The sequence below is a fragment of the Dromaius novaehollandiae genome, chromosome 3 (genome assembly GCF_036370855.1).
Source record: "Dromaius novaehollandiae isolate bDroNov1 chromosome 3, bDroNov1.hap1, whole genome shotgun sequence".
Classification (NCBI taxonomy): domain Eukaryota; kingdom Metazoa; phylum Chordata; class Aves; order Casuariiformes; family Dromaiidae; genus Dromaius; species Dromaius novaehollandiae.
The window spans coordinates 76,089,287-76,111,518 of NC_088100.1; the positions used below are offsets into that span (position 1 = coordinate 76,089,287).

Here is a 22,232-nt window from a genome sequence, read left to right on the forward strand (position 1 = left end):
GCGGGCTCCGCAGGGCACAGGCGGCACCCACCAACCACCCCACGTCACCGGTGGGAGCAAAGAGGCACTTTCAGAAGGGAAGGACACTCGCTTCAGAAAGGACCAAAGACCTGAATTGCAATAAAATTAAGATGTATTTTTTTCTGGGTGTCTACAGACTTAAAATCAGGTCCTGCAGTCCTAACTCAGTGCTTCCCAGCAGGAAACTGCTGTTGAGATCCAGGTAAGTACTATATAAGAAAGGATTTTTGAGACATGATCTTTCATTATTCTCCACGCTTGCATATCTACAATGACTGAGATGACATCACTGAAGGAAGTTTGACCCAAAGCTTAGACAAATCAGTTCAGGATGCTTGTAACTTAAGCAATGGCTAACTTTCTCCCAGGTGTGAAAACCTTCATAGCCTATATTGTCTGACTGGGAATGGAGAAAGGCAAATGTTCACATTTTCTTCAACAGAAAGCGAGGATTTTTTTTTCTTACCACAGCTATTCATCACTTATTAATTTAACTTAAAAATGACAGACTCCAGCTACTTTTGCTTACCTCTGTCCTAGAAGGAAAATAGAATTTACTGCACCTCAGATAATGGCACCAAGCAGAAAATCAATTGCCCTTTGTTTTATGAAGAATCTGAATGCAGGTAAAGGGTATGACATTTTGCAAGGGGGGGAAGTGAAGAGAGAGAAAAAAGGAGGGTGTCACTTCTATAGTACTGACAAGATGCATGTAGGTTCAGTCTAGAGTACTCTCTTTTTTTCATTTTCGCCATAGCCAGGGTTTCCATAAGCTGCTATTTTCCTTGTCGATGAAAATTCACTCAAGCTAAGTTATCTGTGGAATGGGAAAAAAGTTGAAATACGTGCTCCCATTTTCTCACAATGTTTAATTTGTGAAACAAAAGAAGAGAGCACAAATGTCAACTGAAACTTGCTTCAGATTGGCTATTCCTGCAACAGCCAGTAGGGGACAGTAAATGAGTGAAGGATTTTCCTACCCAGTTAATGTTAAATGTTAAAAAACCCTCCCTTCAATACGCACCTTGGCCTTCCTACTGAAATATTTTACTTCAAAAAAATTAATTAACCAGGCACCTATATGACACATATGGCACAAGTTTCACTGACACACTAGACACAGTTGGCATGTGCTGCAGTACTGTATTACTTTAAAGATACTCTGTGTGTGTTTGCATTTCTGAATACTGATGTATGTGTAACTTGCGAGAAGAAGTTCACATCAGTTTTGAATGTGAACTTTCCAAAACAACAGTTATCAAGTTATTCAAAAATGGACTCAAACAGTAGTTCAACAGGATGGGATTAGCATACAGTACATAGCCTGTGGCATTGAAGAGACTAAACTTCTAGCTCCTGTTGACAGTAAGATATAGCATCATGAATAAGCAGTGAGTTTCTGTCCTCAGTCATCAGCTTAGGGCTTGATCCTGCCCTCGAATATGAAGGCAGGTGTCTTGTAAAATCAGCTACTCCACTAGCACTGCATCTGATATTACAAGACACCAAGAGATGTGTACTGGCTTACTAAAAAGAAAACTCAAAGTGCATAAAATAACCCGCCTCTGACAATCCCTGCCTGCAAGCAAAAAAGAGATGAGGACTGAAAAAAGGTCTAATGGAAAATAACCCTGTGCCCCCAACTTCAGTTTAAGAAGGAAATAAATGGCAGTAGATATACATATAAATTCTGAGAGTTCAACTGAATCACAGCATCAGAAGCAAAGAATTTATATCCAGCGTTTTAGACCACTTTGAAACCTATTGATGGCGTTTGTTGTGAGATCGCTTGCGCCTGAATGCCCAGGAAGGAAATGAAGTGAATGTGCAATGTGGAGCTCGCAGGATACGCTGCTTGATAGGGTGCTGGCATCAGCAGGGTTCATTTGCTTCTCAGAACCCCTGAGCAGCACAAGTGTATTACTGTGCGCTTTTGTGCGAAACTAGGGAAGCTGGAACAATTCCACAAATTATATGGATGAAAAGATGTAACGCATCATCCCACAAAAATGCACTCTTTTTTCTTCCTCCTTTCCCCTTCCCCCCAAAGAGATTGCTTAAAAGGGGGAAAACGTGACCTCTCTGGTAAATCTCTCACAGTCCTTTACTTTGTGTTTTCATTGAGTTTCCTGTAGTAGAACGTAAAGTTAGACTGAACTCAAATACTGTAGTAAAGTCAGGAAATTGTTTTTTGCTGTGAGAGTTCCTAGCATTGCAACTCTGTGTTCTACTGAACATGCAAACTCCATCAAAAGTGTTTTACAGCTTTTCAGGTGTTTTATTTTAATTTATTTTTCCATTGTTTAGCTGGCACTCACTCATTTCTCATTTGTTTAAAAACTAAAATTCTGTGTCCCTCAGACTAAAGCAAAATCAGATTTACATGAATCAAGACAAAAACCTGTGGATTAGCAGGGAGAAGATCCTAAAACAAATAATTCATCTTGGAGAGTATCTTCTCATCAAAATTCAGAACCCTGGAAGTCTATTTGCATTAATTATTCAGGACCGTTTACTAAGGAGAATATGAATAGCATGTCTGTTTCTTTTTTTACTAGATGAACAACTTTTTGTTAATTAGATACAGAATAACTAGCATCATCAGGAGAGATGTGTGCCACTAGGGAAAAGAAAGCTACTAATGTAATGAAACATTAAAAGAGATAATGAACCAACCCAACAGATAATTATGTATTTTTGTCAAAGAAAAGTACAATATTTCATATTTGACAAAGCAGAAGCTTATAGACTCTTCAAGAAATTGCCATAAAGCACTGAACAAAAGTTCCATAATGGACATAGACCAAAATGGTTTATAAATGAATTAAAAAGAACATAATCAGGAACTGAGCTGAGTAGTTCCTCCATGTTTCAGCAAACATGTATGATGGCATGGTGAAAAATCAACCAAAAGAGTTCAGTGCATTTGCAGCATTTTCCAGGACATGATTATATTATATCACATTTGCTCAATGTAATGCAAAATGTTAAGGCCACTGAATTTCTTAAAGCGAATTAAATGGTCACATTAAATAGTCATTTTTTAAAATCAGTGCATTGCAATATCTGAGGCATTTCAAAACTTTAGTAACTTTAAAAAGGAAAAAAGCTCCATGCTGAATTTGGCCATGCATATTTCGGCTGAAGAATACTTTATTCCTTGAATATTACTTGTAACTTCACTAGTAATACTAAAAAGTAAAAATTATTACTGTGTATAAAGGCAGTAAATTTGACCTCTAGACTCCTTTAGCCTGGTAAATGATGTTAGGCAAATATGTAATCATGCCTCCCAATATACCCATGCTGGACACTTTCAGATTGTCATTGTTAAGAAACATTAACTCTTGCTGTCAGATACTGGAAAATTCACAGATGAAAAATCCTAACATGTAAATGAAACACAAAGAAGACTTTGAGGCTGTTTCTTTTGAATCAAGCAGGAATTTTAAATTCATTCTGAAGAAACTGTTTCAGAATTTATTTAGGGATTTTAAAAGCAATTTGAATATAAAGGCAGTGAATTGGGCCTGCCTAGCTAGACTTTTCCAGGACAAAACCCAATGCCTACAATTGAATCTAAAAAACTCACAGTATAATCTAATCTGATGCAATATGACTTATTCTGTATATGTCCTAGCACTATTTTGTTCACAGAAAGCGTATCCTGCTGAAGTGCACTTTTTAAAGTCTGAATATATTAACACATGCATTGAACATGCATTGACTATTTTTGAAAAATATTAGGATACTTAAAGGACTTAGCAAGCAAGAAGAGTTATTTAAGGAGTCCCTTTTCGAAGATTCAAGGGAAAATTGCTCCTCTGAGAGTGTTTTTTCCTTTAAAAATCATTTATTCTATTTTTAATAGTGAAAATCTTACACTTAGAAAGCCCCATTGTCTTAAAATTGTAAAGCAACGAAAAGTTTTAAAAATTCAACATAACAGTTGAAAAATACATTTATAAATTCAATATAACAGACAAATGTATACCTGCAAATTCTCTTCCATTTAGAAGCTGTGGTGCATGCTAATCACTGAAAAACAAAATGTAATAAATTGCAATTTCTTGCTAATAAAGAAGTATTATTGAAAGTACCAGTGAAATTAATCTTACTGAACCCTAGGAATATTTTATTGTCATGTATTTCTCTGTTATGAAACCATGCTGGAGCTGAATTGAGTGACTCAGTTTCTTACTCTGAGTGAAAAAGTTTCAGACAAGATGAAGAAGGAGACATCCATTCATGCCCCTTTCTAACAGCAGGGGCTGCTGTGTAGTAGCCTAACCAGCCTGAAGGCTAAATGAAAGGAAATGGAAATCACATACAGAATAAATAAATTAAATATTGTAGTATGGACCATGCATTAGGAAAGACAGCATAATGAGATGTCTTGTCAGTGTAAGAGTAAAAGGTGAAGGCATATTAATCTGAAATCCTCTTGGAAGTGATCCATTATAGCCTGCTGCAGGAGTTTGGGAAGGAGTTCCTCCTTTGTAAGTTCTTGGACATTTTTCATTACAGCATCCTGCCAGGAAGCCCCGAATGCCAGCATTTATAAGTTATGATGGCACAGATTTAGAACTGTGGATGCTACTACACATTTCTGTCTTACTCTCTATTAAAAAGTCAGACTCATCATAAGATGACCCAAACCACACCAGTCTATAATCCCTGAGCTCTAAAACTGCTTTTCTGTTTCCAAAGAGGCACTCAAACATATATGAATTCACCCGACAAAATAGGTAGAATTTTAGGTCTAGACAACCAGAAGTGTTTTCCAGTAACAAACTGTGCATTAATTAAAATAAAAGATGACTGGAATTTTCATCCGCTGCAAACAAAACATCAAACTACAAATGTAAATTACTTATTCATTTTTCCTTTCGAACATCTTTTTACTTCCTCGCTTTAAACAGAAGTGGAAAAGAAGTGTTTAGTAAGTAAATGTGACTATACTTCAACTAAGGCAACAAAAAAAAGTTTTGAAATCCAATTTCCAGTACAGCCCAGTTTCATTATGTTTCCTGAACAGCTATCCAAATTGAACTTTCAATTTTCTGGGCATTGTTCCTTTCATTTTCTACATTTTTCTAGGCTGATGCAGTTTTTCATTTTCTTTCCACCTCGTTTGCAGTTCTGTTGGCTTGCTAATCCTTTGATTAAAAGTTTACATTTACATTAAAAACTTCACAGTTTCCATTTGGTTGTAACTGCAAAAATGGAGCTATCTTGAACTTAGTTAAAACTAGTTAAGTAGGGAACTAGTGATACCTCATACATTATAGAGCTGCTGGTGGTGATGCTCACAGGTCATATGGTTCCTGAAACCTCTTTACTTACATTCAAATGAAACTGAATTCCAAAGTCAGAGTTGTCTGATACTACTAAATCACAAATTTCTGATAGAACAGTTCAGGGTTGGTTGTACTTTACTAAATCTCTGTTGACAAGCCTTTACAATTTGGCATTCAAAAAACAAAACGCAGCTGCAGGCTATAACTTGGAATATAAACTCTCAGCAGAGAAGAAATATTTCTCCTGTAGAAAATAATTACTTGGGTTGACCTAAGAATTCAGTACACTTGTGCTCTCTACTGGTAAAGAAAATCCCCCCAAAGTAATACAAACCATAACTTGTAATGGATACAAATGAACATTACTTTTCTGAGTCTTACTGGCATGATATACCATTGTGATAATATTAGTATTACCCTCTTGAAATGAAACACAATACATTAGCTAATTCATTGCTGATATAAAATCACTGGAACTAATTTGGTCTAGCTGCTCATTTTCTTTAAAGTTACAATAGCAGTAGCCTCATAGCACCTTAATCACCATAAAAATGAAATTAAGTGCTTTTAATTCCTAAGCCACAGGTTCAATTTTTGTATAAATATTGGTGGGATCACACTATTATTACCAAACAAGAACAAGCTTCTGTTCAAAATCCGGGGATGGTGCACACCCTTAAATCTTGCTCAGAAATCCTGGAAAACATTATTTTTAACTATTGGGCTCAAACATACAGGTGAAGGATGACACATACCACATGAAGTAGTATTCAAAATGGCAGGACCCAGCTCTGTTTGCAACCATGTCTAGATACATATACATATATGGGCACAACATACATGGTTGAAAACAAATACGTAAATGTGTGTGCATATGTACACATAAAAACATACAGCTATGCAAGTCTATGTGCCATCATATAAAAAACAAGTGTAAACTATTTCTCACTGCATGGGTATTGTCCACCTTTCTATAGTCCTTGGTCAGGAAATAATAAAACATCCTCTGATGTATTCAGGGATTATGTTTGTAAGAGGAAAGAGGCATAGGCTGCACAAGTCTGGAAATAACCATCTCTCTTTCTCAAAACTAAATTTTCCTCATTCAACTGCAAGCTGACCCTTGACCACAGCTCAAGACCCCCAGACTGTTAGAAGATCTTTTATCTCCAAGGATTGACCTGAGTCATCTGACTGCAATGGACCTAATGAGTGACCTTAATAGCTGCAAGTTTCAAGAGCTCAGCTGGAGAACACTGCCTATTAGTGAATTAAAAAAACACATTTGTAACTACTTTAAGAAAATGTTTTGATCAAATATATCTCAATTTTATTCTGTATTTGGGATCTCATACAACTGCTCTATGTGGTTATTTTTTGTTAATTAAAAGTATGGTCCAGTTTGCTTTCAAAGATAAGTGTCTGATTTATAGCCAGTAAATGGTATTTTTAACACACCACATCGCATACGGTTCAATATCTAAACATGACATACAGAGTTTAGAGTGAAGTTCTATGCCTTGCTTCTTAAAGGTTTACTTGTGTTCAATCTTTACTTTAGCGTAACCTGAATCCTCTTCTTGATTTAATATGTGATATAATGTATGATCCCATGTGCAGTTACACAGGTATAGTACTTTTCCCTTGTGCCCTGAGGATTGTGAGTCTCTCAGAAAGCTTGAGACTGCTTATCGGGAGACATAATAGGGAATCTAATCCCGGAGATAAAAATGATGTGGAGTGTGGATATGGAGGAGGGAAGAGGTGCTGCAGAATCCATTTAATTGCTTGAATGACACTGTATGCTCTTCAATTTATTAAATTTATCTACTTTGCATGGCCAGTTTACATGACTGGATAAACATCTTGTTTTGCTGTTTTGATGGCATCATAAAAGGGGAGGGACTTTGAAAAAAATCTTAAAGACTGCAGTAGTGTTGTACTGATATTTTCAATTTCTTTCCCATTCAAGTAAAAACCATGAAGAGCCACAGTGTGGCATGGATTTATATGCAGCACACCCAGTTGATTTCAACAGGGAGTGCTTTGAACAATCAATGGTGTGACACGCCACAAAGAGAGAGATTAAAATTTTTCCTACTATAAAACAACAAAATACATTAACTATGACAAATTACAAATTGGTCTTTAACATTCATTTAGGTATTTGTGTGGATTGCAGCACATACTACTTGGAAGTCAAATAAAAATCAAACCAGTGAAAACAGACCCCATTTCTTACTTTGCAAAAGCAAAACGATACATAAAAGACAGGCAGTAGGAGAACAGGATGAAAACAAAGGTAGTAAAGCCACCCGAAGATTTCAAAAAAGCCTAAAGTAGGTAAAAGCATCACTAATAGATTAAGCAAGTGAATGTAAAGTTGGAGTTATATGTAAATATTGCAAACAAAAAAATTTCACAGTGAGCTTTACAAAGTTATATATGTTTACTGTTAGTTATGACACAAACACTAGATATTCATTTTAATGAGAAAATGTTGAAGGGGGACATTTGAGATGCTATATACCTTCTGACAGATACCAGCTTCAAAATATTCTCTTGGATAGTCACCAGAAGATCAAAGATAAGCCTTCAGTGTATTTCCTGTTATACTGCAGAAGCACAATTATTATGAACTTGGAAACAAATCTCAAAACATAAATATTCAAAGCTATGAACACTGAATACCTCCAATGGGGATTGATGTAGTGTACCAGAATGTTTAGCTTCACAAGCAAAATAAAATTAAAATTACTACAGTTAATAATTATACATAGCTAAAATGCTTACTCCACCCTCTCCTTTTTTTCTGATTTTAGGGCTTAAGAAAGTGCTGAATTATTTTAGCTTGTCCCAACATAGGGCATCCAGCAAATAATCTTGCTTCCTAAAACTAATTTCATTAATTTTTTTCAAATCTAAGTCAGATACATTACACCAAATTCACTTACAGCCCCTTGTCTCAATGATGAACTTTCCCCAGTGAACACTTTGAGGGGTTCTCAATATCTGTTACATTTATGGTCTGTCTGCTGAGGCATACAAAAAGGTGGCTAGTTACTGCTATGCTGATACGTTTAGTGATAGTGTAACCGGTGCACTTGGAAACTGTTTGATAGCAACTCCCTAACTTTGCTATTCACCATTTTTGATTCAGTGAAACAAAACATTCAGACACTTCAAAGACTAGAAAGATGATTTTTTATCTTGAAAAATATAATTGCTGATTTCAACTGTGGTGTTGAGAATAATTTTTTGATGTACTTTTTAAAATGCTTCCACTTCATCAGCTTATTTGAGAAAATAAAGTATTGGGTTCTATTTTCAAGAAAAGCAACAGAACTAAAGACAAAATACTGCTGTCTACACAGAAATATTTTTCAGTTTGTAGGCAACTGAAGTTCTAAAAATAATGTTCTGTATATTCTGTTATGGCAACTAAATACATATGTTTTTAAAGGAAATAACACAAGTTTGTACTTGGACACAAAGCAGAAATGTTGAGGACCTAAATAAAACATAGAATCATTTATGCAAAATTTTTATAATTTTTTATAATTATTTTGTATTAGTCTTACCTCTCAATTTTTTTGGATAAATGTACAACCTTCCTGGGGAGTACACTGCTATGATCACTTGATGTTATGACCTCTTTTCAATTCCCAGTTTTTACTAGCAATTAAGTGAGCTTGCCAAAAGTGCTGTCCATGGACAGTTGCCATATTTTGATTTCACAATATCAGGAAAAAGATGGATTCAGGAGGCACTCTAAACTCATCTCTGATGGTCAATGCTTTGCTGAGAAAAGGACCACCAGTGTTACTCATAAATTAATGATGGCTTAGAAGTATCTACTCATTAACATTAATTAGGTTTTAAAATTATGGATTTCATTATAATATGAATGATGCAGTACAAATGATATCATGATAGCTTTGGTATTTCTATTTAAAAAATGTTTCTGTAACTTTAATAAAAATCATAATCACTGTATATCACTTTCCCTATTCATTCTTGCACACAAAATATATCCATTCATATTTCACAGACTGCGGGTGGGGGTGGGAAGTGGAAATAAAAATGAAAAGCCTTGGTGCATATTACTGGACATCTCCATTTAAGCACACATACAAAACTGGCAAAATCCTACCTAGTTTTTTTCCCCTTCCTTTCTCTCTTGCATTCTCAGAGTCTTCACTGTGTCCATTTAATCTTCAGGAGAAGAAATGTCGCATGTGAGTCACTTCCCTTCACTTCATTAATTATGCTTTGTATGGCTTTTTCCATACTATTGCCAAAGAGCAGGTTTGTTCTGGTGGCCAAGTACAATTGTGACAGAAATGGCACACTACAAGCAGTAGTGATGTACAGCAATATCAGACAAAAGAAAAAAAGGAGGTAAATGTGACATTTTCCTCCTGAGGCTTAAATGAATAAGCCCTGAAGAAAAGTAATGACGGAGCAGAGCAATAACGTGAGCCAACTCCATTTTGATGCAGACAAACAAAAGGGAGGAAGAATAAGCCAGCCAGACCCTCCATCCCATTGATATTTCTAAGCTGTATTGAGGACTACTTTGCACAGGATTGTGCCTGACAGACAAAAACCCAAGTTAAGGGCAGTGCAAAGACAAACTGGCCAAAGGGAACTCCAGGAGGTACCGTGCCTCGCTGCTTCTGTTTTACTGACTCAAGGACAACCTTTTATAAGCTATTCAAGGAGCATTAACTCAGAGTCTCACCATCTCGTTGGTGAAACTATGACATCTTCTTGGAAGTGCAGATTTATAAAAAATTCTTCCTTTTGGTGTGAGCTTAACAGTGATTTCATTGAGTAACTGCCAATTCTTCTACTACATATTGTTAAAAGTAACAAAGAAGTATGTGGAAGAAAGAAGAAAGAAAAGAGTTCATTGAGCTCAGCAAATTGTACAAAGCTGGGTCTAGAGAGGAGTTCATTTAGCCCTTGCAAAAACTTTGGATTGCCTCCAAAATGGACACTCTACAGACTTTCTTCATAGCAGAGCATCAGTACATCCAGGGAGGTTTGTCTTCCCTGGGAAGAAACAGGCATTTGTCTACTCATTTTATGGTCCTTTGGAGACTACTGTTTAGGTCTGGGACTGAGCTGGCTAGATGGCATGCATTGTATGTACTGCTGCCCATGTCCATCATAATTAGTATGAATTCATTAGAGGTATTAATAATGTGTGTCTGTTCACTGTTTTGTTCCCCCATCACCCCAAATGTTAAGAAATGGCATGGCCATAACCTCTGTTTACTGTTAAAAGAATTGTGAAGACACGTGGAAATGAATGCCCAATCCAAAAGTTAAAGGGTGGAGAAGAAGGGAGGATCCACATAGGCAGGCAAAACTCTTCTGTGGGCATATTGCATATACTCTTTTTTTTGCTATACCAAGAAGCTCAGCTTCATTACTTGTGGAGATTTTAAATCCATGCTATAGGAGGAAAAAAACCTACATTCAGAGAAAAGTAGCATATATCTTCAGCTAAGATTTCCTGGAGGTTTAGAGATTTCCCAAAACCCTTAAACATCTAGAATCACATTTTCCTCTTTCAAAGATCTGTTTGAAAAAAATATTAATATGAATATTTAATATTTTCTTGGAACAGATTATCTCCAAAGGCCCCAAACAACAAAATTTAAAAATGAAAGAAGGAAAAAAAATCATTGCAAAAGAACTTACTCAGCAATCCTGTGATGTCCTTGCTTTAAGCTGTAAACATCTACTACAATAGCGGTGTGAAAACCTTACGTTGTGGAAACATGCAAATTCTGCTGGCTTTGCTGCTAGTCTCACCAAATCTGAATCTGACCCACACTGTGTGACAACTGGCAAATTTTATTTTGTTTAGTAAGAAACAGAAGTCACGAAGTCAAGAAGAGTGATTCGTATGGACATTATTCAAATGTTTGTCCATGTAGAGGGATTTTTTTGATTATATATCTTCTCTTTGAGAGCATTTTATACCACGTTTCTGAGACTGCACGGGGAATTTTACATGATAACTGCCCATTCCCATGGCAAAATTACATATTGTTCTCCTTGTGCACATAGCTACTCAGCTATTTACTTGATCTTTTACCCACTTGGATATATCAGAGGGAAAATATACTGCATTCTCAAAGCTATAGAAAGAATGAGGAATAGCATAAACATAAATCTATTACCATTACAGTTTTAAGATGGTCGTCATGTGTTCTCTTTGGAAGCTTTGCCATATAAATTAAATGAAATTTATAACCTGATATTAGATAGAAGGCCATTAAGGAAAGACTGTACTGACTGAGGTTCAAGCCTCACATTCTAAGAAACACTATTTTATTTTAATCAATTTTAACTTATAATCTTGGCTGCAAAACAGCAGAACTAACTGGCAGAATAGGGGCAATTTATGATATTTTAGGGAAGTATCATGCTCTGATTTGAAAATGCACAGAGGTTCAGTGGACTCTATTTTACATTTAATTAATGTGACTTCCAGTTTGGACTTTTTAATTTTATAATCATCTAACCAAATGACTCTTTATTTTGTGCTAAAGTTCTTAATATCAGTAATCTGCTCTGAAGCTAAAAGCCACTCACACTGATATAGGAAAAAATTGCTTAATCAAAGGTTGTGTATGATGATAAATTGGTATGGCATTTGTTCTTCTGCCCTTTTAATTCAAAAAAAAGAAGCAGCCTTCTTATTGTATCTGTCCAACAAGTTCTTCCAGATCTCTCCTTGTTTTACAGGATATTGTTACAGTTAAACAATAATTATAAGCAGGCAATATAGAAAGCAGAAAACAACAATGAACAAAAATATCAGTCATTTTAAGACTAGCAGGATATGGCTAGATAGCCATAAAATGTAGTCATTACCCTATCAATAGCAAAGTCATGAAATATTGTTACCTATGATGATCTGAAAAGTTTCTGAGAAGTGTTAGGCCTTTCAGTTCAAGATGGAGTGTATATTTCGCAGTGTAGAAAGTGTAGTGTGAAATGCTGAAAGGGGAGAAATACACCTAATCTTCATGCTGTTTTCATGCCCACTTTCTCTATTGGTCTTCCCAGGACTGCTGCTTCTGTCCAGGATTTGGGTTAGGCAGGCATCTGGGGCCACTCTCCCGGTGGAGGAACCTGAATGAAGCAGCAACGTGAAGAGAGTAGGAGGGTTGCCCAAAAGCTGCAAGGAGCAAGGAGGCAATGCAGGACACATGCTCCCAGAGTCAAAGCTACTTTCTACATCTCTGTGTACTTCAGAAATGATAGAGTAACTCTCTCTGTCTTGCACAGATTTTATGCTGTTGTAACTCTAAGGCAATACCATTGGCCTGACACTGACTGTACAGGGGTGAAGAATCAGAATCAATATTGCAAATGGTAAATAGCTTATAAATCCAAGGTTTGAAGGACATGTATAACTGCAGTGTGTGCAGTACATACCATGTATGCAGCGCCTGTGTAGCTGCATTGTACGGGGAATCACTTAACTCTCAAAAGAAATAAGAAGGGAAGGTGAGGCTAAAGAAAAACAAAGCCACCATGAATCAAGAAAGCATCTCGATAGTTCATCCTATTATTTTATGTCATCAGAGATCTATCTGTAGAACAGTATTACGGCATACTCACTACATTTTTTACTCGTACAGTATTCTTCATCTTCAATTACTAATTAAAACTTACAAGGAAAAGAAAGAGAATTTACTCAAAACCTGTGTTTCTAAAGGAGGGAAGAGATCAGTAGGGCATGTGTCCTAGAAGCAATATAAAAATCTGCCTTTACAGTAGTTTAATGTGCCAAGAATATTTATTTTTCTAAAGTGCCTGATATCTTTAAATGACCACAACTACAACTTATTCATCACAGAACTTTCCTGAGAATTGTCTCTGTTTATGAACCTTTATGAATTTCTTCATTGCTGCCAAATATTAATTGAAACAATTAACTGTGAAGAACACGTGGGTGCAAAAATATTAGTACCACATAATCCTTTCTAGTTAAGAGGTCCTTACTGGATTATTGCAGAAAAGCTCTGGAGTTCTAATTACCTATGGAAGTCCCACAAGGTTACTGCAGAACATGGTAATTAGACGGTTGTAGTATAAGGTGTTAGCAGGGGACTGAGGATTTGTGCTAAGAAGCATGGTGTTTTCATGGCTATTTGCTATGCAGAATACCAGAATTTAATGGAATTTGGTGGAAATCTCCAATGACAAATGTGAGCATATAGTTAAGAGATAGGGAAAGTATCTTAAAGTGGATGCAGCAGTCAGCGTGGAGAGACTGGATACACCACATGGCAATCTGTAACTATGCAAACAAAAATGATCCACATATTAAGATTTTTATAGAATTTAAAAAATGATTGTATTTGTCAAATATTTCATGCCAAAATATTTTTCAATTTTGTGCATAAAGTATTCCTTACGAACCAAAAGGTCCATCTGAGCCATTGTTTTATCACTGGTGAAAAACATGAGGTTCCTTTCTGTAGCTGACTGCACATAATGAAGTGATGCGGCCAATGCTGTGTCCAGAAGCCTTTGACTTGCTAGCCCAAATTACAAGAAGCCCAGTTAAGGAGCAGCCTTAAGCAAAAGATCAGGACAAGGATCAAGCTTATACCTCTGGATTGCTAGCAAGACACCTGAACTATTCTGTTGCAACATCACATGCAGGAGAAGGAATTCAGTATTACTATTTTTTAATTTCATCTAAATGTGGGCATGGAATAGAGAGGCTGACTGCTATTTAATTATAGTAAGATAAACGGTAAATTTGAAGTGTATCAAATTGAATTAAGTAGCACTACTGAAAATTGACATTGATGAAGGAAAAGCAAAATGCTGTCCCTAGTGTTTCTCTTTTATATGGTTGGGGCCTTCTAAACACAATTTTGTAATCCTCAAGCCATTCACACACCTCAGTGAGATGGAGGACAGGGGGGATAGTAGGAGGACTTGATACAAGGCTCCAGTCTTTTTTCCTTCTCCAGCCATTTACAATTTTACGAAGTAAATATACAATGCCACAGATGTAAATTACTAGATGAGCTGGAAGGCAGTGGAGAAACCATCTCTAAATGTGTTCTTAACATTTTACACGAGTGTTATAACTCAATTGTTTGTGATGGCTGACATTCAATCCAGGACCAGTCTTACACAGTGATATAAGAAAAGTGGTATATGCAAGTCTTCCACAGGCTTCCCTGTATAAAGGTTGAATTCAGCTTCCATCGCTAAGCACACAGCAAGGTTAGATCTCCTTCATTATTAGAATGGTAATAATCCCATTTAATCCTCTTTATGTCTTGTCAGTAAAATGCATCTCTCAGATTCATATGTCACACTGAATAATACAAAGTTTATAGAATTCTGAAGAATATGGAATGCTGAAAGTGACTTTAAAAAGCACATACATAATTGTCTATGCACACATATTTAAAATATCTGTATTCTATAACTATTACTATACCTATGCAAATGACCACTGAAATGCATAAACATCATAAGCTTCTTTCTATACATTCATAAAAATTCATTTAAAAGAAAACATAAAAGAATGCTCTAGATAAAACTTTCCCCTAATATTTTCCAGCTCCTTTTTATAATCATAGTAAAAATTTTTTGTTCTTCTGATTCTGAATACAGGACCTTTAACATGTCATCTGGCCTCCCTCTGTATATCTTTTGACTGGTGACAAGAAGATAACAGTCCCTACTTGCATTAGTTCATGATGGTGACTCATCTTGCTGTGGAAGTTAAACCTGACTCTTATGATCCTGGTCCAATTAAGGCAAGGTTGTTTTGCCACTTTTAACTCAACATTAATTAAGATCTTGTTACCTTCTGCAGGTCCTTCTAATAAAACCAGAATGAATAGGGGTTGCTATAGAAGTAAAAGCTGCCAAGATATGAAAATCTATGTATGTCTGTTATTCAATGGAATCAGGAGAGAATTCTCTCCCAGATAAAAGAAAAAGGAGAAAGAAAAGGAGAGAGAAAGAAAAGGAGAAATGCACTCTGAATGACTGCAAATACATCTTTCCAAACTTTAAAACAAAGAGTTATAAACAAAGAGAGAAAGCTGCTGTGTTGTGCCCCCTTGCCAAAGAACTTAAACTCAAAACCTTCTCTCTCCTTTTTTGACATAAAAATTGCGCCAAAGGACAAAATGGGAGAAAGCGGACAACAGGAGGAAGAAGCCAGTATGAATGATGAATTACATCACCAAAACAGGAACCAGCCCGAAAGTGAGTTTGTCCCTTTTAACACATGAAAAGTCAACAGGAGGAGAGTTTACTGAGAAGTTAATTACTAAAAAACAGTCCTTCACTGGCCCACTGGCCAGACTCTCAATAAAACCTTTCCTCCTTTCAGGGAAATGAATATTCTCACTTTAAAAAGATTAGAAAAATAATAATATATTAATTGAAAATTACTCCTTTCGTTCACTCAATGTGCACACGCAAAAGTTTCACATTGTTTTAAGCTATCCATCCGTTAAAGGGAATGGCAGCTCAGCATACCTTGCTGCTTACCAAAGGACACTGGGAAGTTTTGTTTATTGACTCACTGCAGTATATGAAATGTAAACTGATTTTCTCATTATTATTTAGATGTATCCAAAGCTTTCACATCCTGGGTACTAACAGGACTTAACTGGCTAGCAATTTTACCAAGTAACACGTTTACACCTTGGGGAAATTTCTTTTCATGGTGTATACTGGAAGTGCTAATTGACTTCTATTTCCTAATAATTGTTGAAACTAATAAGCTTGGAAAAGCTGGTGATTTCAAAGAACTGTAAATTAGACATTAAGACATTTTTCTGCCTGTCAAACCTATATGTGAATATCTTAAAAAGTCAATATTTAAACTTCTGTCCTCTGGATTGTATTAATGAATTCATCAATAAGTCAATCATAAGAGTCATAATGCAGGATGACTAGAATCTAATAGCATCATATATATAATTACTACTACAGTAAGTCATTGGGAAGGCAATGCCTTTCCCTGCATCAGCAGAACTGCAGGATGGAAAAAAAAACTAGGTTGCAGCTAAGACATTTAGGACACATTTGACATTATGCCTCAGAAGTCAGGCATTTTTTAGGTGATCTTACTGTGTATATCTGACAGTCTCTTCTCTCACTTCCCTGCAATGCTCATCCACCTATTTTTTTTAGCATATTGGCTGATTTGACAGAGGGGTAGAAATTAAAATTATAACAAGCCTTAGCAGCTGGCTAGAGGAAAGGGACTTTGTAAGCATCCAAGGGAAAGGTGGCTGCAAGAGCTTATAGTGTGTTACAGAGCAGAGAATCCTCACAGAAGACAAACCTTAAAATGTTACAGTCATGAGCAGCATTTCACACAGTGCTTGTATCTTCTTACAGCCAATCGACCATGAGTCACAAATCTGTAAGAAACCACCCTTATGGGTTCTTGCAGTTCAGAGAAAGAACCACAACACCAAGCCTGACTACTTTCCCATGCCTCTTCTAGAACAAAGCCCATCTTCAAAAGCTCTTGCCTTTCTTGTAACACAGCCAGCTGTAGGAAAAGTCCAGATATATATGAGATGTGAGCATTTTCTAAAGCCAGCATGCTTACTATCTGTTCCTTCACAAAAGCAGCCCAGATTCAAAAATGGATTCCTCAAACCCTATTCTGAAAATAAACCTCTCTTGAATGAAGTGAAAAGGTGGAGGCAGTGGTTAAAGGAGGATGAAGTTAAAAAAGACATAAGAAAGAGGAAAATGAAATTTGGGAAAGGAAGAAATGAAAGAGAGGAAAAAAAAGAAAAGATAAGAAATTAAAAAGAAAGAAAAAAAAAAAAAAACAAAAATGCCCAGATGGCAGCATCTGTGCCAAGTAACTGAGTAAGGGGCTTTATTCGCCCACTAGCCCACTGGAAATGGCACAAGGAATATATGACAGGGAACCACGCTCTTATAAAAAGAGACAGCTTGACCAAATTAAACTGGGCTGTGTTTCACTCACTTCATAGGTTCTGACTCATTCAAAGGACATTAGCAACAGCAAAGCTGAGACTGCCAACTGCTTCCCTATTCAGTGTCTATAATTGGAGCGGAGGAGGGAGGTGGTAAAAGCAGGGAAGAGGCATAACAAGGCCAAAGAATAGAGTGAAAGGTAAAGCTGGCCGATGGAGTTAAAAAGAGGGGATGGAAAGCAAATTAGGTACCTCATGCTGCCAAAGTAATAAAACAGTGAGAGTCTGGAAAAGAACAGAGAAGAGAGAATTGATGAAGTCCAATCAGGACCAGAGGGGAAATGGCCCAGTAAGAATAAAAGCAGTGGCAGATGGAAGAAAGGAGGATGGGGGACAGGGTGGAGGAATCAAAGAAACAGAGTACAAATAAAGAGGGTTAAATGAGGGGAGAATTAAACAGTGGAAAGACAGTATCACTACAGAGAGAGCCAGTGAAGGAGCCAAGAGACCTTTGTCAGGGCCATCAGGAGATCTCAGCTGACTAAAGGTGAGAAGTTAAAAAACAAAGGAGAGTGTGGGAGAGAGATAATGAATGGAGTAATGACTTGTTAAATCCAAAGAACTGAAACAATACAGGTAGTGTTTCACACATCAACTAGGTCTTCCAGCGAACCTGAGAGGAAACACTGCAACCAAGAGAGCGGAACAGGCACAGAAAGGAAGCCAAATGCTGAGACCAAAGGAGTTTGGGATGTGCGTACATTGACATGAATGGCACTGGTCAGTGCCAGATATACCAGCACAGATTCCTTCAAGACTTAAAAGCTTCATTCATCTCCATTTTTGTCCCAGATTTCCCCTTATGGGCTATGGTAGCTTTTTGTAAGGATGCTTCCTGTACAGCTGCCAGCAGTATCACTGCTTCTGGAGCGCTGCACAGTTTGCTGTGGCAGTGCCTTCCAGCACCTGACAACTTCCAGACCCCAATCTATAAATATGTATCATTTGCTCAGTCTGGAAACCTGAGCTTTAGTACCAAATTTCCACTACGAAACTCTGAATATAAAGTCATATTTAAGAAGTCAAACAAGTCACTACTCATATAAAACACACCATAAATTCTGTAGCGTGTGACCATACACAGGAAAAATTCAGCAGAAAAAATAAGTGGTAAAGTAATAGAAGTAATACTATTATCAGTTTAAGCTCTGAACAGCCTGTAAGCCTGATTCCACATCTAATATGTAAATATAAGTTTTAAAGTGATTTCCGAAGAAACCTGAAATACAGTTGAGTAATGGTTCATTACTGACCTATATTGTTGGCCTAAAACACATGGGCACATAAAGCCAAAAGAAAATACTGAGAAATCACTGCTAACAGCACTTTTCTAAATCAATAGATTTTTCCCAATAGAGAACTATTTCAGGACTACATATCTCACTGATGCTTCTATGCATTGTTAATATTCTTTCTGCCAGTAAGATCACTATTCAGAAGTGCTCTATTTCATAACTAAGCCAGACATCCAAGTTTCTACCACAGTTCTCCCTCACATAAGATTCACTCTCTCACTTCAGATTCACTAAAGTTCAGATTCAGTTTTCTCAGCCACTTAGTCATTCTCTTTTATCAGGGACTGTATTGCATCATACAACAGAATCTGTTACGTCTGTATACTATTTTCTCCTAGAACTGACATCTGAGTTAACCAACGTCCTTTCCCTATCACCAGGAATTTTATATGCATTATCAGTAATGTAGTTAATGGCACTATTTGCAGAGAATACTCAGCCACTTAGAGTGAAGAAACAGATGCCTTGCTGACTGCTTCAGAGAGCACCAAAGGACTATTAGAAATGTGGATTCTAACAGAGCTATTGTGTCCCATTTCACTTCTAATAACTATGATCTCTTTTTGTCCTTCAGCAGGGTTTCCAAGATGCTAACCACTCAGATAGAGCTTAATAGCCATATAGATTCCCACTAGCCAGCAAAATTAGATGACAGAATAATTTTCTACCAACTTTTTCTTGTGCTTATATTTATCTCAAATGTAATTTTCACAGTGCCTAGTGGTACTGGAGTTCTACTTCAGTTTTTCACCTATGTTCAGTGACTTGTCCAGAACATCTTTAAGTCTTGCAATGTTATGCATTGTTTGATTCATCTCCTTATGCATATTTTAGTATTCCACTCACTGAATCTCCTGCTTTTTTCTAGAGTCTTCTAAACCCTTAAAACTTTCCTTTAACTGCCTTTTTCACTTCTTGTGGGGATTCAAGCCTATCACAGCAAGGACCAATAAAACCCTATTGAGCTAGACTGGCAAACAAACCCTTGCTTTAAGTAAACTAGATAGGTCTTAGGTAAACTAGACACACAGAAGGGAAGGAGTGATGAGATGTAATCATCACATGAAGTTAACAGTTCCCGAAGGTCAAATATTATTTATTCCATAACTGTTATTTTTGGACAGAGAAAAAGTGTCATTAAGAAAAGATAAGATAAAAAAGAAAGAAAAGCGAATGGCCAAGAAATCCAAAAGAAAAGGTGAAGAAACAGAATAATCAAGGTGAGTAAATGGGTAGGCACGGAGTAAAACTGAAGTAAAGAGACTGAAAAGGAAGAAGGTTGAGGAAACAGCCATTCAGCACAAGGAAGAGACAGTCCCAGCAAAACTACAATTTTTGGAAAACCCCCTTCACTTCTTCAGAGTAGGCTTACTGGCTTGCACATCTCTGCAGTTTCCCACCCAGCAAAGGCCAGAAGGAGAGAAGGAAAAGATCACCCATTCTGCAGCTTCCCTGGAGCAGGGGGGAGTCATCTCCTCCACACTGCTGTGACTCTCTGAAGAGTCTGAAAGGAGGAGAGACTCCCTTTTTTATGCCTACAGCCAACTGTCTCTTTTGACTTTCCCCATAGCTGCTCCAGCCAGCTGGAGTCTCCCCCCATGCTTCCTTTATATTTGCTTATTCCTCTCAACCTCTATTCTCATCTCCATTCCTTTTCCCATACCTACATGAGTTTTACTTTCATGTATCATATTATTCACTTGAAAGTCCTTTTTGCTGAAGTATTTCAGATGTTTCAAGAGTTTCAAGCCCAAGAGAAAATGTTTGAAAGATTTTGGTCAAAAATACAGATTTTTTAAAATGAAATGATGAGCAAATGAACAAAACCAGCAAGGGAAAAAAAGAACAGAGCTTCCACAGTACAGGAAAAAATACATGAATACAACTTAAAGAAATGGTGAAATATAAAAGCAAAAATTCCTGCAGTAATCAACCCCCTTGCATAGTATGCAGGCTTTACATTATGATGTTAAATGTCTACAGTATATTAAGAGTCAGTGGTTCAGTTCTCCCAACATGACATCGAGAATCATATCCAAATGACTTCATTTAGAGTGGCACTGAAATACCTAAAAGGAAAATCTGACCTCAGTAAATGAAGTAGTCATGGCAGTATGACAGTTTTTGGTATCTTCACTGCTAACCTGAAAGCTATACCAATCTATATACCTATGTGTATTTGTGAGTATATGCATACAAGTATTACATTTGCACATGTATGTATGTACATACCAGAAACTTACACATCCTAATATTTGTGTTTATATAAAATGCAAAACATGAGTTTGTAAAGGATACAATAAATAGCAGCAAAACCATGAGGGAGCTATGCAAGTCATCTTAACTGAGCAATATGAAGCCATAAAACCAGATCACCCATCCTGCATTCAATATATATTTTACAAATATATTCCTATAAAAGTGTTAAAAAAAGAGTTTTACAAATTTTATTAGGATTATTTTTCATATCCATCTGCTTGTAAAGACGTGCTCCCTTAGCACTAAGATTCCAACTGTGGAGGGCCCTGAGGGAGAGGAATAGTATAATTTTTTAAAAACCTCTCAAATTATGCAAAGCAGATTTCCGACATATAAAAAGTGTCATAATCTTAAAGTCTGCTATGAGTTAAAAGTACGTGCCAATAGAAATCAAGGAATCTTCCCTGTCCAACAGTATAACTTGCAAACCTAAGGAATAGAAAAGGAAAGTTTATCTCTAATCTGCACAGCTCTAGCATTGAATTGTGCCCAGCCTAGCTCTTCAACAAATTCAACTTTTAGCAGTGTTTATTCTGAGAAGACAAAAACATGAAAAAGAATAAATGTTTCTCTTGCAGGCTGTACTAAAAACCATGCAATCTGATATTCCTCAGAGGTCTGGAATTTTAAAGGTGTTCCAATTAAATCGTGGTAGGACAAGGATAGGAAAGCCGGTTTAAGTGCCTATAACTGCATTTTACCACATAGCTTATAAATGATCACACAAATACGTCATGCATATGGCATCATACAGTGTGACACACAAACAGCATAATGGACTTTTTCAGTAGTCAGATTGCCTGAGCAGGCACACAAGTGAAACTGCAAAGAATGGTATTTGGGAGAAGCCACACATAAAGCTTACTAAATCATCTGAGCTTAGATCTGGCTTTTTACATATAGGCTACCAACATGTGTTATAGATAACTCTGACTCTAAGTTAGAGTTTTAGTTTATATGTGTGGAAATGGAACAAATGTTTGGCAGTAAACTTTTCAACTTTGGCCAAGAAAAAATGAGTTAACACTATTAGAGAAGCCAAGTTTATGAGTGGTGGTTGTCTCAAACAGCCTGGAAGATCTTATTACATTGGGCTCTCCAAGGGCAAGAGAGAAACTCTTTAAAGCCTAATAAATAGTGTAATATATTTACATTGCAAAGTTACTTTTTTCTAGCCACTCAGAAGGAAAAGAGAGGGGCTTTTAACATACGGGAAAAAACTTAATGTGACAGAACTTAGGAACCTCCAAAAACTGCCTAAGAGGGCTGTCTTTCAAGAAGACATCTTTACACAGGAATGACTAAAGTAATAATTTATTCTT

At 36.6% G+C, this 22,232-nt stretch overlaps 1 protein-coding gene and 1 long non-coding RNA gene across 3 annotated transcripts in view; one reads left to right on the top strand and one right to left on the bottom strand.

The window, feature by feature from the left end:
* PRKN (parkin RBR E3 ubiquitin protein ligase) overlaps positions 1 to 22,232 on the bottom strand; it is an 812,113-nt gene that overhangs the window by 255,916 nt on the left and 533,965 nt on the right. The window lies entirely within an intron of this gene.
* Positions 61 to 9,162, top strand: LOC112988993 (uncharacterized). Its single transcript, XR_003260682.2, has 2 exons — positions 61 to 223; positions 6,438 to 9,162. It is a non-coding gene; the product is annotated as an uncharacterized LOC112988993 (long non-coding RNA).